Genomic DNA, 12,217 nt, shown 5'->3' on the forward strand with positions numbered 1-12,217 from the left:
ACAAGGGTATTGGAAATGAAGATCACATGTGATCATAGCTACTGGGATGTCCTTGTTTCTAGGTGTTCAGAGCTAACAAAGCAAGGCAATCTATGACTATTTCAACATGTAACCATTGTGTATATGTTAAGCTAAACATAAATTTACGTTGATGTCTCCAACCTAATCCATTACTGCCTGGAACATTTCAGCCTCTCGCCCTTGCTTATCTTAACATCCCACTCCAACAGCAAGAAACCTGGCTCTTACCATCTGCCACTTATCTACTTAATTGTTCAATTCCAGGATACTTGTAGAGTGGTTCTAGAATTGTTAGCACATGTCACCACGGGAAACAACTTTATCAATTAGAGTGCAGTTCTTTTGCCTTTAGTCTTGCAGTCTGTACACATTTCCAGTGTTACTTAGGTCAGCACCTTATTCCCCCAGGCCCTTCAGTGAGGTTGTTTCACCCATTTTTAAGACAATTAGATTCTTTTGTCATATTCTGCATTGCATCCTGGGATCCGTACCTCCTAAATGGCTTTTTGCATGCATTAAGATTCACTCTCTGTGATATAAAGTTCTACGAGTTTTGACAATTGCTAATGTCTTATAGTCACTATTACACAATAATTTCACCTCCTTAAAAATTCCCCTGTGCTTTGCCTACTACCCCCTATCAATCCCTATCTCTACCCTCAGCGCTCCTGGCAACTACTGTTCTGTTTGTATTCACAATAGTTTTGCCTTTTCCAGAATATTCTATAATTGGAGTCACACAGTATTTTCAGACTGGCTTCTTTCACTTACCAGTATGCATTGAAGAGTCATCCATGTCTTTTTGCGAATTATTAGCTCATTTCTTTTTATCTCTGAATAATATTCCATTGTATGGATGCAGCCCAGTTCCTGTCGCCCCACAGCCTTGACATTATTCAGTGGGGTCAGTGTTCTGGATTTCAGCCGTTCTAATAGGTGTGCAGTCGTATCTCATTATTGTTTAATTTGCTCAGCATGATGTTGAGCATCTTTTCATAAGCTATTTGCTACCTGTATATCTTCTATGGTGAGGTATCTATTCAGATCTTTTGCCCATTTGTTAATTGGGTTATTTGTTTTCTTATTGTTGACTTTTTATAGTAGTTTGTATGTTTTGGATACAAGTCCTTTATCAGATATGTGTTTTGCAAATATTTTTTCCTCCTCTGTGACTTGTCTGTTCATTCTTTTAACAGTGTCTGTCACAGAGCAAACATTTTAAATTTTAATAAAGTGGAAACTATAATTTTTTTTCTCTTTCATGGATTGTACTATTGCTGTTGTATTTAAAAACTCATCACCAAACCCAAAGTCATGTAGATTTTTCTCCTGTTTTCTTTCATTAATGAATGAATGAATGAATGAATGAATTTTTTGGCTGTGTTGGGTCTTTGTTGCTGTGCGTGGGCTTTCTTTAATTGCAGAGAGCGGGGGCTACTCTTCATTGTGGTGCACAGGCTTCTCATTGCGGTGGATTCTTGTTGCGGAGCACGGGCTCTACAGCGCAGGCTCAGTAGTTGTGGCGCACAGACTTAGTTGCTCTGCGGCATGTGGGATCTTCCCGGACCAGGGCTCGAACCTTGTCCCCTGCAGTGGCAGGCAGACTCTTAACCACTGCACCATCAGGGAAGTCCGTCCTATGTTTTCTTTCTTTCTTTTTTTTTTTGAGGAGAGAGATATTTATTAAATATGACTGATTCCCCCTCCCCCATCTCCAGTGGGAGAATAGTAAAACTTGATCAAATCTTTATCCTTGGTTTTCCTTGTCCTTCCTGCCAGGATTAGAAGCCATGAGTTTCTTGTCTCACGCCTTTCTGTACCTTCCATGGTTGAGTCTTGGGGAGCCAGGAACGGCTGGCGAGGAGGGATGAAAATGTCACTGTGTGGCCCAACGCCCTCACGGGTTCGTCCTTCGACGCCTGACACAGCTGGTGTTGAATCGGCCTCGCCTCCCTTCCTCCTTTTCTTCTGGGGCCCCCGGCTGCTCCAGTTCCCTCTCTGCTCCAATGCAGTGGAGCCACCCATCCCAGCAGCCTTCTTTCCAGCCTTCATACTACAGTTACAGGCAGCTAGAGCCATGAGTGTGGGTGGGAAGGTCACAGCCCTGCCCTGCCCTGTTTCAAACGCCCTGCCCTACCCACTGTGCCCAGGCCTAGCGAACAGCCTGGATTAAACTCTCCCTGCACCTGGGATGCTCCTATCTCACCTGCAAAGGGTTTTCATCAACCACGGGAGCAACGCGTACTCTGAACTTCACATACGATCACCCTCTATGCTCCTGGGAACAGCGTGCCTCCAGCCTGGGCGACCCGCGGAGCCAGCCCTGAAGTCCCTGGTGGTGGCGCATCTAGTGGTGGTGGATGGCACCCCCCAAGGCAGCCTGAATCCAGATTCTTCAAAGGACCTCCCCGACCAGTAAGTGCCAGACCCTTTACAGTAAGCCATGAGCATCCCCGGGGTCAGAATGGGACCCTTCCAGCTGTAGGAGCCGTGTAAGGCTACAGAAAGCAGCCGCCAGGACTGCAGACCCAGTCCTTTGAGGGCAGCACGTGGCAGGGACCCGACACACGCCGTTATGACCTTGCTGACTGTGGTGCGGGAGTCCCTGAAGGGAGTGGTACTCCTAGCAGGCGCCCAGCCACCAGAGCGTGATGGTCAGGCCCATCTCCACTGAAATGGCCGAGAGCTGGCGTCCCGGCACTGGGGGGCACAGGGCATCGCTCCCACCACGTAATCCAAGATGCCCTTTCCCAAGGCTGGCTGCTGGGCCCCCTCCGCCTGGCCCAAGCCCTGGCTCAGCAAGCAGTCACAGGAGGCCGAGGAGAGGGCCTTGGCCTAGAGGTGGCGCCCTCGGGCCAGTGGGGTGAGAGGGAACCCCAGGGCCCTCGTTTCACAGGGGCGGCCAGGGCTGGGCCCGCAGGGGGGTTACGGGCGTTGCCGTCCCCTGAAACTGGGCTCACATTCCCCACCTCCCCCTCCTCTGCCTCAGTGTGCGGCCCAGCAGTTGCTGGCACACCCATCTGAGAAGGCCTGGGCGAACATGAGCGTCCTGTTTTCTTGAAGAAATTTTATCATTTTGCACTTCACAGTTAGGTCTGTGATCCATTTTGAGTTAATTTTTTGTGAGACATCTGTGTCTAGCGTTCATTTGTTCTTTTGCCTGTGGGCGTCCGGTGGTTCTAGAACCTTTGCCGAAGAGACTAGCTTTTCTCCATTGAATGCCTTTGCTCTGTTGTCAAAGATCAGCTGACTGTATTTTTGTGGGGTCTGTTTCTGGGCTTTCTGTTCTGTTCCATGGGTCTATGAGTCTGTTCTTTCTCCAAGGACATATTGTCTCAATAGTAAGTCTTGAAATCTTTGTCACTCTTTAGTATTGTGGCTCATGGGCTTGGGATTGGTTCATTTGCATGTGGAAAGCACACTCCCAGTTTATTATCTCTAGGATGTGGCTAGCCCTGGGAGGTGGGTAGCCTCTTCAATGTCAGTAAGGCTTCAAGATGTCAGAGCATTAGAATTACAGAAAATAAATAGGTATTATTAATATAATTGGCCCTGTGATACTTTGACATCATTTTAAGGAACCCTTGTGGGGAGATGATAGAGGAGGATTTTAGAGAGTAGGGCATAAGTTTCTGTTGTGAGAATAGGAAGGACACAAGTGGCAAGTATTAGGGGTCCTTCTAGTCTGGTCCATACTGAAGGTTCTCATCTATATGGCATTACCCAAGAAAACAGACCTGAAATTTCCAGGGTCTCTAACAATATCTCTGTGGAATCATAGAGTGTGTTAAAAATATTAATATAAGAGATACATATGATTTGCTGCTGTTGTCTGTTTTTCTACAATATTATCTTGGTGTGTTTTGGGGGGCAGTTGCTGGGCGCATGAGGTGACCGTCGGGTAAAGTCTGTGTGAGAATGAGTGGTGGTGTGCGTAACCAAGGGGAAGGGGCAGTTATCGTGGTCCTGCTGGGAAGCTGGAGGGTGTAGTAGGGGAAGGCCCTGGGGAGTGGGTGTTCTCATGTAGAGGTGATGGCAAACCTGTCGAAGTCCCCATGGGTAGCCTGCAAAAGGCGTGTGTGTCCCTTTAGAGTTGAAGGCCAACTGGCAGAAAGGCTGTTGATATAGGCGCTGAACAGAGCATATCAGCCAAATCTGTAAAAGCAAAATATATACTGGTCTTGATTGGGTGGAGGGAGTGGTTTTAATAATATCGGAGGGACTTCCCTGATGGTCCAGTGGCTAAGACTCTGCGCTCCCAATGCAGGGGGCCCAGGTTCAATCCCTGGTCCGGGAACTAGATCCTGCATGCAGGCTGCAATGAAGTTCCCACGTGCCGCAACTACGACCCAGCACAGCCAAATAAATAAATAAATAAATATTCTTAAAAAAATTGGATATTGGGTCAGAGGCCTTAATGCACGAACCACAGCTTTACTGTTGTGAATCCACCAGGAGGAACCCTTTCTTTTTCCCAGGTTTCAGAATAGGCAAAGTTGGGTCGTTAAATGGAAGCAGTGGGGATATTCACCCTTTGTTAATTAGGTTTTATATAAAAGTTTTACTCCATGAAGGCCCTGTTTTAACTTACATTAGGTCATATTAACTATTTGAACTGGGGGTCTGTGAGGTCCTATTTTATCAAGTCAATTTATAGATGCCAAAGACTTTAATTTTATTATTCATAGCGTTAGAGCGTCTTTGCTCAGTATGAGATATTTTAGGGCAAAAAGCACTGTGACTACGGGAAATCTAGGCAAGGCCCCCATTAAAGCGAAGTATTATCTATTTCTCCTCTATTTTATATTCAGTTTCTTCCCTAAGATTATAGGGGCCACAGTGTTCAAATTTGGTGGGATCCCCAGGTATGACAATCATTTGAGCCCCAGTGTTGATTAAGCCCCATGAAGTTTTGTCAGTGGGTGATGTCAGCAAATACTAAAGCTAATTTAGAACCTGTGTTACAGAAGCACAAAAGCCAACTGGTGCTTTGTAATCATTTTGTTATATAAATTTTGTGGTATTTTTGTTATGTATAGTTATGCATTGATATATATATAATTTATTGTACAAATTGTTAGTGTCCAAATTTTGGATCTCCAGTTGGGTCAAACTATGGACCTTTATGTATATATGTAAAATTTATTATATATTTTATAAATATATTTAAAATATTTAAAAATACATACTATATGTAAATTTTATTTGTTATATATTTTATAAATATATTTATATATTTATAAGATATGCAATTTATTTATTCACCTTTTGCTTTCTCCCCCTGTATCTAGGGTTTTCTTTTTTCTTTTTTTCTCTTTTCCGCCACCCCTGCTTTTTTTCTTTTTCTTTCTTTTTTTTTTTTCTTTTCTGTTTGAGGCGTTTAGCTGCTTGATTCTGTGGTTTTTAGTTTCTGTCTTGGGCCGATAAGCAAAAAAGGGGCAGGGACAAGGGGCCCAGTTGTCAGCCTCTAGGTAGCAGCCACTACCTGGGACGTTTCTTTTGCCTCCCCCCCCCCCCCCCCCCCTACCCCCCCCCTCCAGACAGCCACAAAGCTCTTCTAATCCATAGCAGAAAGAAACTGTTTTGAAAACCAACAATTTCAACAGTAATAATTGGGTTTTCACATTACATAAATCAGCAAAGGACTAAGCACATAAAAGATAAGCCATAAATGGTAGATTAGGGAAGAGTGACCAGTGATGAAAGTATTTTTTCCCACAAGGAGAAGAATTAGTCCTGGGAAGAGAAGTGGAAGGAAGGGAAGGTGCTAAGATTCGACCTAACAGGCCACCTCTCTGGGTGGAGTTTCATAGTAGCATCTGGACCCGAGAAGGACTCACAAAGCCACCCCCGCCCGCCCCTGCCCAGGTCTCCACCAGTGTGGTCCCTCCTATTCCTCTGGGTCAGGGGGAAAATGGGACTGCAGCAAGGCAAGCAACACAACGACGATGGCCCTCCCCCCAGGACCTGCCGGGTGCCACGGTCCCTGGGGTGGGCGCCCTGGCAGTGTGCCTCTGAAGAGCACGACTCTGCCCCATGGGCCGGGCTGAAAGGCAGGGCACCTTTCACGGCAGCTCAGTTTGTGCACATGTATCAGTGCTGCCCGGTCAGGCCCGGCCACAGCACTTAGCGGGAAGTCACACCTCCTTCCCTTCGGAGGGGCCTTTGTAAACTTAGCTGGTCAACCAAGAGAAAGGGGGACCCTGGGAACGTCCTCCCGGAATCTAGGCAAGTAATGGCTCAGACCAGAATTCAAGGAATTGTGGCCACGTCCGGCCAGTCCCCAACAGCAGTGGCACCAAGCACAAGTGTTGCCAGCAGGTGGCGCCACCCTCCCAGGCTACCACTGCCACCTGGTGGGACCAGTTAGTATGCCAAGAGCATATCCTTTTAGTCTGAGGCCAAACCACCCTGCTCGCTGCACTAAAATGTAGGTTTTATTATTATTCAGGTATGGTGAGGCCAAGAGATCAGGAGGCCACTGCCCTGGACAAGACAGTTCGTCCTGCATGGTTCCCAAGAGCAGAGGCAGTGCCAACCAGGGTCACACGGGGAAGCACCAGGATCAGGACCCCAGGGCGTGAGGGGGAAGCAGGGCAGGAGCCTTTATTGTGGTTTCCACAAAGCATGAGGCAGGGTCAGCAGGCTTAGCATTGGTTAGTTTGAATAATTTTATTCAGGTTGTCTGTCGAGTTGTCTGGTACCTGGCCCTGGGGTGATTTGGGCAGGGGAATACTGGCCCTGAGTACAGAGCAGGTAGGTCAGGTGGTGGGCTGGAGATAGGTGAGTTTGCTTATGGAAGGCACACTCCCCGGCCAAGCATTTACATCGCTAGGAACTGGCCAGCCCTGGAGGGCAGTCTCTTCAGGGTCAGCAATGCCCCAAGATGTCAAAGCATTAGAAATACAGTAAATTTTAAAAGGTCAGATAACACACCACGTTGGTGTAGGTTTTGGTGCCACGGTTTGATTGCGGCACACCTTTAAGCAGGTGGATTTGCCATGAGACGTCTGTCCATTCTCCTATGGTTGGGGGTTGGTGTTGTCTCCAGGACAGGGCTCCTACCAGCAAAGCTGCTATGAACATCCCTGCACACATCTTTGGCGAATGTCTATTTTCATTTCTTTGCAAGACGCGCCCTGCTGTGAAAGTCCTGCATCATGAGCTGGATGGATGTGGAGCTTCAGCAGATTTTGCTGCAGTTTTCCAAACTGGCTGAACCAAGTTTTCACCTTGACGACACACTTTTCAGTCTGAAGACTCATGTCTTTCCTTTGTTCTGGGGAAATCCTCAGTTATTACTTGTTTGATGTGACTCATTCATTTTTTTTTTTAATTACTTATTTATTTATTTTAGGCCACGCTGGGTCTTCATTGCTGCGTGTGAGCTTTCTCTAGTTGCGTTGAGCAGGGCTACTCTTTGTTGCAGCGCATGGGCTTCTCGTTGCGGTGGCTTCTCTTGTTGTGGAGCACGGGCTCTAGGTGCATGGGCTTCAGTAGTTGTGGCTCACGGGCTCTAGAGAGCAGGCTCAGTAGTTGTGGTGCATGGGCTTAGTTGCTCCACGGCATGTGGGATCTTCCCAGACCAGGACTCGAACCCATGTCCCTTGCATTGGCAGGTGGATTCTTAACCACTGCACCACCAGGGAAGTCCCTCCTTCTTTTTTTTTGGTAGGCTTTTAAAAATTTTTAATAAATTAATTAATTTGGTTGCACCGGGTCTTAGTTGCAGCAGGCAGGCTCCTTAGTTGCAGCACATGGGCTCCTTAGTTGCAGCATGCAAACTCTTAGTTGTGGCATGCATGTGGGATCTCGTTCCCTGACCAGGGATCGAACCCGGGTCCCCTGCATTGGGAGCGTGTAGTCTTAACCATTGTGCCACTAGGGAAGTCCCCATTCATTCTTTCATTTAGCGAATTGTTATTAAGGTCATCTCCTGTGCCAGGAACTCTTCTAGGCATTAGGGATGCAAGGGGTGAACCCAAGGGAACAAGACACTGGAGAGGAGGGAGCAGACAATAAGTAAATAAATAAGTACATGATGTAACAGTTTAAGGTTGGCAGAATCATACATGCATATAATTAAATTATAATTCCAGTGGGAGATGGCTTCTTTGAAGAAAACAAGGCAGGGGAGGGGTAAATGTCACCTCTCCTTTATTCTCTCTCCTAGAAATCTCAATAAAAGGATGTTGGGGTTCTGTTCCTGTCCCCCAGCTCTCATTTCTTTTCTTTTTAAAAATTAGTTTATTTTGGCTGCATTGGGTCTTCGTTGCTGTGTGTGGGCTTTCTCTAGTTGTGGTGAGTGGGGGCTACTCTTCGTTGCGGTGCACAGGCTTCTCATTGCGGTGGCTTCTCTTGTTGTGGAGCATGGGCTCTAGGCGTGAGGGCTTCAGGAGTTGTGGCATGCGGACTCAGTAGTTGTGGCTCACGGGCTCTAGAGCGCAGGCTCAGTAGTTGTGGCACACGGGCTTAGTTGCTCCATGGCATGTGGGATCTTCCCGGACCAGAGCTCGAACCCGTGTCCCCTACATTGGCAGGCAGATTCTTAACCACTGTGCCACCAGGGAAGTCCCTCTCATTTCAATAGAGGTTTTATTTTCTCCTGTGGCTGTCCCATGTGGCAAGTAGGATCTTAGTTCCCCAACCAGGGGTTGAACCTGTGCCCCCTGCGGTGGAAGTGAGGATTCTTAACCCCTGGACCACCAGGGAAGTCCTGAGGGGTTTTTTTTTGTTTTTTTTTAAAGAAGCAGTACATACCTGCCCACCTCTGGTGTGTTTGTTTATTTTAATAGGTTGGAATAGCCCTTTATGTCTCCTGCGAGATGTTACTCTCATTCCTCAATCCAATTCTGTTTTCTCCAGTGGCTCTGTTTTCCCAGGTGCGAAGTTCCTCCCATTCTTGGGGTCATTGCCCTTTTTCGTGGAGTGATTTCTCTCTGACGTTGGCTGGCTCTGGGTCACGGGCTGTTAGACTCAGCTGGCTTTGGGGAGGGCTGGGAGGTGCTGTGTGGAATGCATTCTGGCCTGTTTTCTGCAAACACGGGGCAGGAGAGGACTTTCTGCTGGGGCCACAAACACTATAGCCAAGACTTCTGGGCGTAGGTGCTTCCTGCTTCTCACAGGCAGCTGAAGACACCAGAGCACCCTGACCAAGAGCCTCCGATCAGGGTTCCCTCCTGGGGGTCAGTGAGCCCTGCCTACTGGGGCTGGTACCCAGCTTAGGGGAAGTGGGGGAGTGGAGGGTTTGCAGGAGTCATGGAAGAGTGGCTGGCCTTGTTGGGCTCCTCTCAGTTTCCATCCGCAAAAGTCCATGTTTTCCAATATTGTTAGGGATTTAACAACTATTACATATATATATATATATATATATATATATATATATACACACACACACACACACATATATATATTTATCTATATATATATATATATATATATACACACACACACAGACACACATATATATATGTATCTGTATATATATATATCTATGAATATATGTATCTGTACATATGTACATTTTATACACTTCTTTTTAATTTTATTTTTATTTTTTGGCTATACCTGTGACATGCAGGATCTTAGTTCCCCGACCAGGGATCGAACCTGTGCCTCCTGCAGTGGAAGTGCGGAGTCTTAACCACTGGACTGCCAGGGAAGTCCATACACTTCACTTTTATTTATTTATTTATTTCAATTTTAAAGAAATATTTATTTATTTATGGCTGTGTTGGGTCTTTGATGCTGAGTGCAGGCTCTTCTCTAGTTGCAGTGAGTGGGGGCTACTCTTCATTGTGGTGCGCGGGCTTCTCATTGCGGTGGCTTCTCTTGTTGCGGAGCACGGGCTCTAGGTGCACGGGCTTCAGTAGTTGTGGCACGTGGGCTCAGTAGCTGTGGCTCGCAGGCTCTAGAGCACAGGCTCAGTAGTTGTGGTGCATGGGCTTAGTTGCTCCGCGGCATGTGAGATCTTCCCGGACCAGGGCTCGAACACCGTGTCCCCTGCGTTGGCAGGCAGATTCCTAACCACTGCGCCACCAGGGAAGCCCTGCTTCATTTTTAAAATAAACTTTAACATCTGGTTTAGATTTACAGAAAAACAGTGAAGATAATATTGATGGTTCCATAGCTTCCACACCCAATTCTCTTTATTTTACTATCTTAAAATATAGGGATATATTATAATCTAATATACAAGGAATTAACCAAATATTCATACATTATTATTAACTAAAGCCCATACTTTATTCAGATTCCCTTAGTTTTTACCTACTGCCCATTTTCTGGTCCAGGATCCCACCCAGGACACCACATTACAAATGAATATGTCATTTCTTTCATTTCTAAGCCCAGGGACCTGGTGGGGAGGCTGTTAGCCCATGTGCTCTGAGTGGGTTCATCATCGTGAAGCCGAGTGTCTGTGGTCCAAGCCGACCTCATGGAATTGGGGATTACTTGGGCATGGCAGCTGATTGGAAGTCATGAACTTTTATTCCACTCTCAGGTCTCTCTCCAGTCTGTCCTTTGACTTGTCCCCTCTTTGGACTCAATTTTCTCATCTGTAAAATGAAGACATTGGGCTAGTTTCACCTGGACAGACTGAGTCCTGGGGTCGATCTCTGAGTGCTTTGCTGATCTCCATCCTGGGCAGAGGGAGCTGGCAGTCATGGTGGTGCCCCAGAGGGCAGAGCTGGGACCCAGATCTCACTGGTTGTAACACGGGGCCAACACTCTGACTTTGGGCTTTTAAAGTCAAAGATCAGGGGCCCGTCCCAGCTCTTCTGCTTATTCTGAGGCCCCCTTCATCTCTGAGCCTCGGTTTACCCATCTGTACAGTGGCAGCCGCTGGGATGACTTCTGAGGGTCTCTCTGGCTGTGAATAGAGCAGGTTGCCCTGGGGAGTGCTGAGTTCTCCATTCCTGGAGGTGTGCAAGCCAGGTAGGCGACACTGTTGGGTGGTGCAAGGGGTGGTGGCAACCCTAGGCTCTAAGCGTCTCCCTGTTGGACAGGGAATCCAGCCTCTCTGTTGGCCCATTTTCCTACCCTTGACTCAGGGGCAGGTGGCTGGCTGCCACCAGATGCCCACACCCAGTTGCCTTCCTTCCCATCTCACGTCAGGACTGCCTTTGGCCCTGGCCCACAGACTTGTGGGAGACTGGAAGGAGGCTCACCATTATTACCTGCCCACTTTGTGGTACCTCTGGCTGCCAGGCCAGTCTGCTACCTAGGCAGCTCCTACAGGCTGAGTTCCAGGTACACGAGGTACACCATAAAGCTCCAAAGAAGCAAGAGGAGGCCGGGAGGAATCCCTGAGGAGGTGAAGTGAGGGGCCCTGTGCCCCCACTCCCCACAAACCAGACTCTCCATTCTGACAATTTTTGGATTCTTCCAAGTCCCAGCCTTTGCAGCTTCTGTTCCCTTTACCACCAATGCCCTTGCCCTTCTTTAGCTGTTGAACTCCTACTCATCCTTTGAAGCCTAATACAAAAGACCCCTCTACTGAACCTTAGCTGTCCCTGGACCTACCTGTGTCGTAGCACGTATCATCCTGAGTCATTAATACGCCTCTTCCATGCCTGTGTCCCTGTTGATCGATTTCCCTGAAGGCAGGGGTGGGGCTGACTCACTCCCTCCAACCTGCAGACACCTCATTGTCCTCTGCCTTATTGCATGAAAGGAGTGGGTAGGGGAAGGGAGAATCGCTGTGGCGAACCTTTCCCGAGCCCCTTCTGTTTACCAGCACTGCCGCATCCATTTAATCTCTCTCCTCCAACCCCTGCCCCGTGCCAGGTGGGCGCTTTTACCGGCGGGTCTGTAGGGGCAGGGGTGGCAGGAGCGCGAGTGGCCCTGGGCCGCAGAGAGAACTGGTGCTCAGCCGCGGGGGCGGGGGGCCTCAGTGAAACCGAGGGAACGGGGCGTCGCCACACAACGTGGGGTCCGGGGACTCTGCACGGGTTGCGTCCTAACAGTCTCATTTTCCAACCGAGGTAACTGAGGCTCCGAGAGCCCCGGGGACCCACCTCTGCCCTGACACAAGGCCGCGCCCAGGTCTGGTGGCAGAGGCGCTCCCGGCCCCGCCCCTGAGCCCCCAAAAGCCACAACTACTGAAGCTCTTGGCGTCTAGAGCCCGTGCTCCACAAGAGAAGCCACCGCAGTGAGAAGCCCGCGCACCGCAACGAAGAGTAGCCCCCGCTCG

The 12,217-nt window shown here is 48.2% G+C and overlaps 1 non-coding gene across 1 annotated transcript; it reads left to right on the plus strand.

Annotated features, from left to right (window-relative positions):
* The first annotated feature begins 4,245 nt into the window (after positions 1 to 4,245).
* TRNAG-CCC (transfer RNA glycine (anticodon CCC)) lies at positions 4,246 to 4,318 on the plus strand. Its single transcript has one exon. It is a non-coding gene; the product is annotated as a tRNA-Gly (tRNA).
* Positions 4,319 to 12,217: the final 7,899 nt, after the last annotated feature.

Source organism: Lipotes vexillifer, unplaced genomic scaffold (assembly GCF_000442215.2).
Source record: "Lipotes vexillifer unplaced genomic scaffold, Lipotes_vexillifer_v1.1 scaffold584, whole genome shotgun sequence".
In the NCBI taxonomy this organism is placed as follows: domain Eukaryota; kingdom Metazoa; phylum Chordata; class Mammalia; order Artiodactyla; family Lipotidae; genus Lipotes; species Lipotes vexillifer.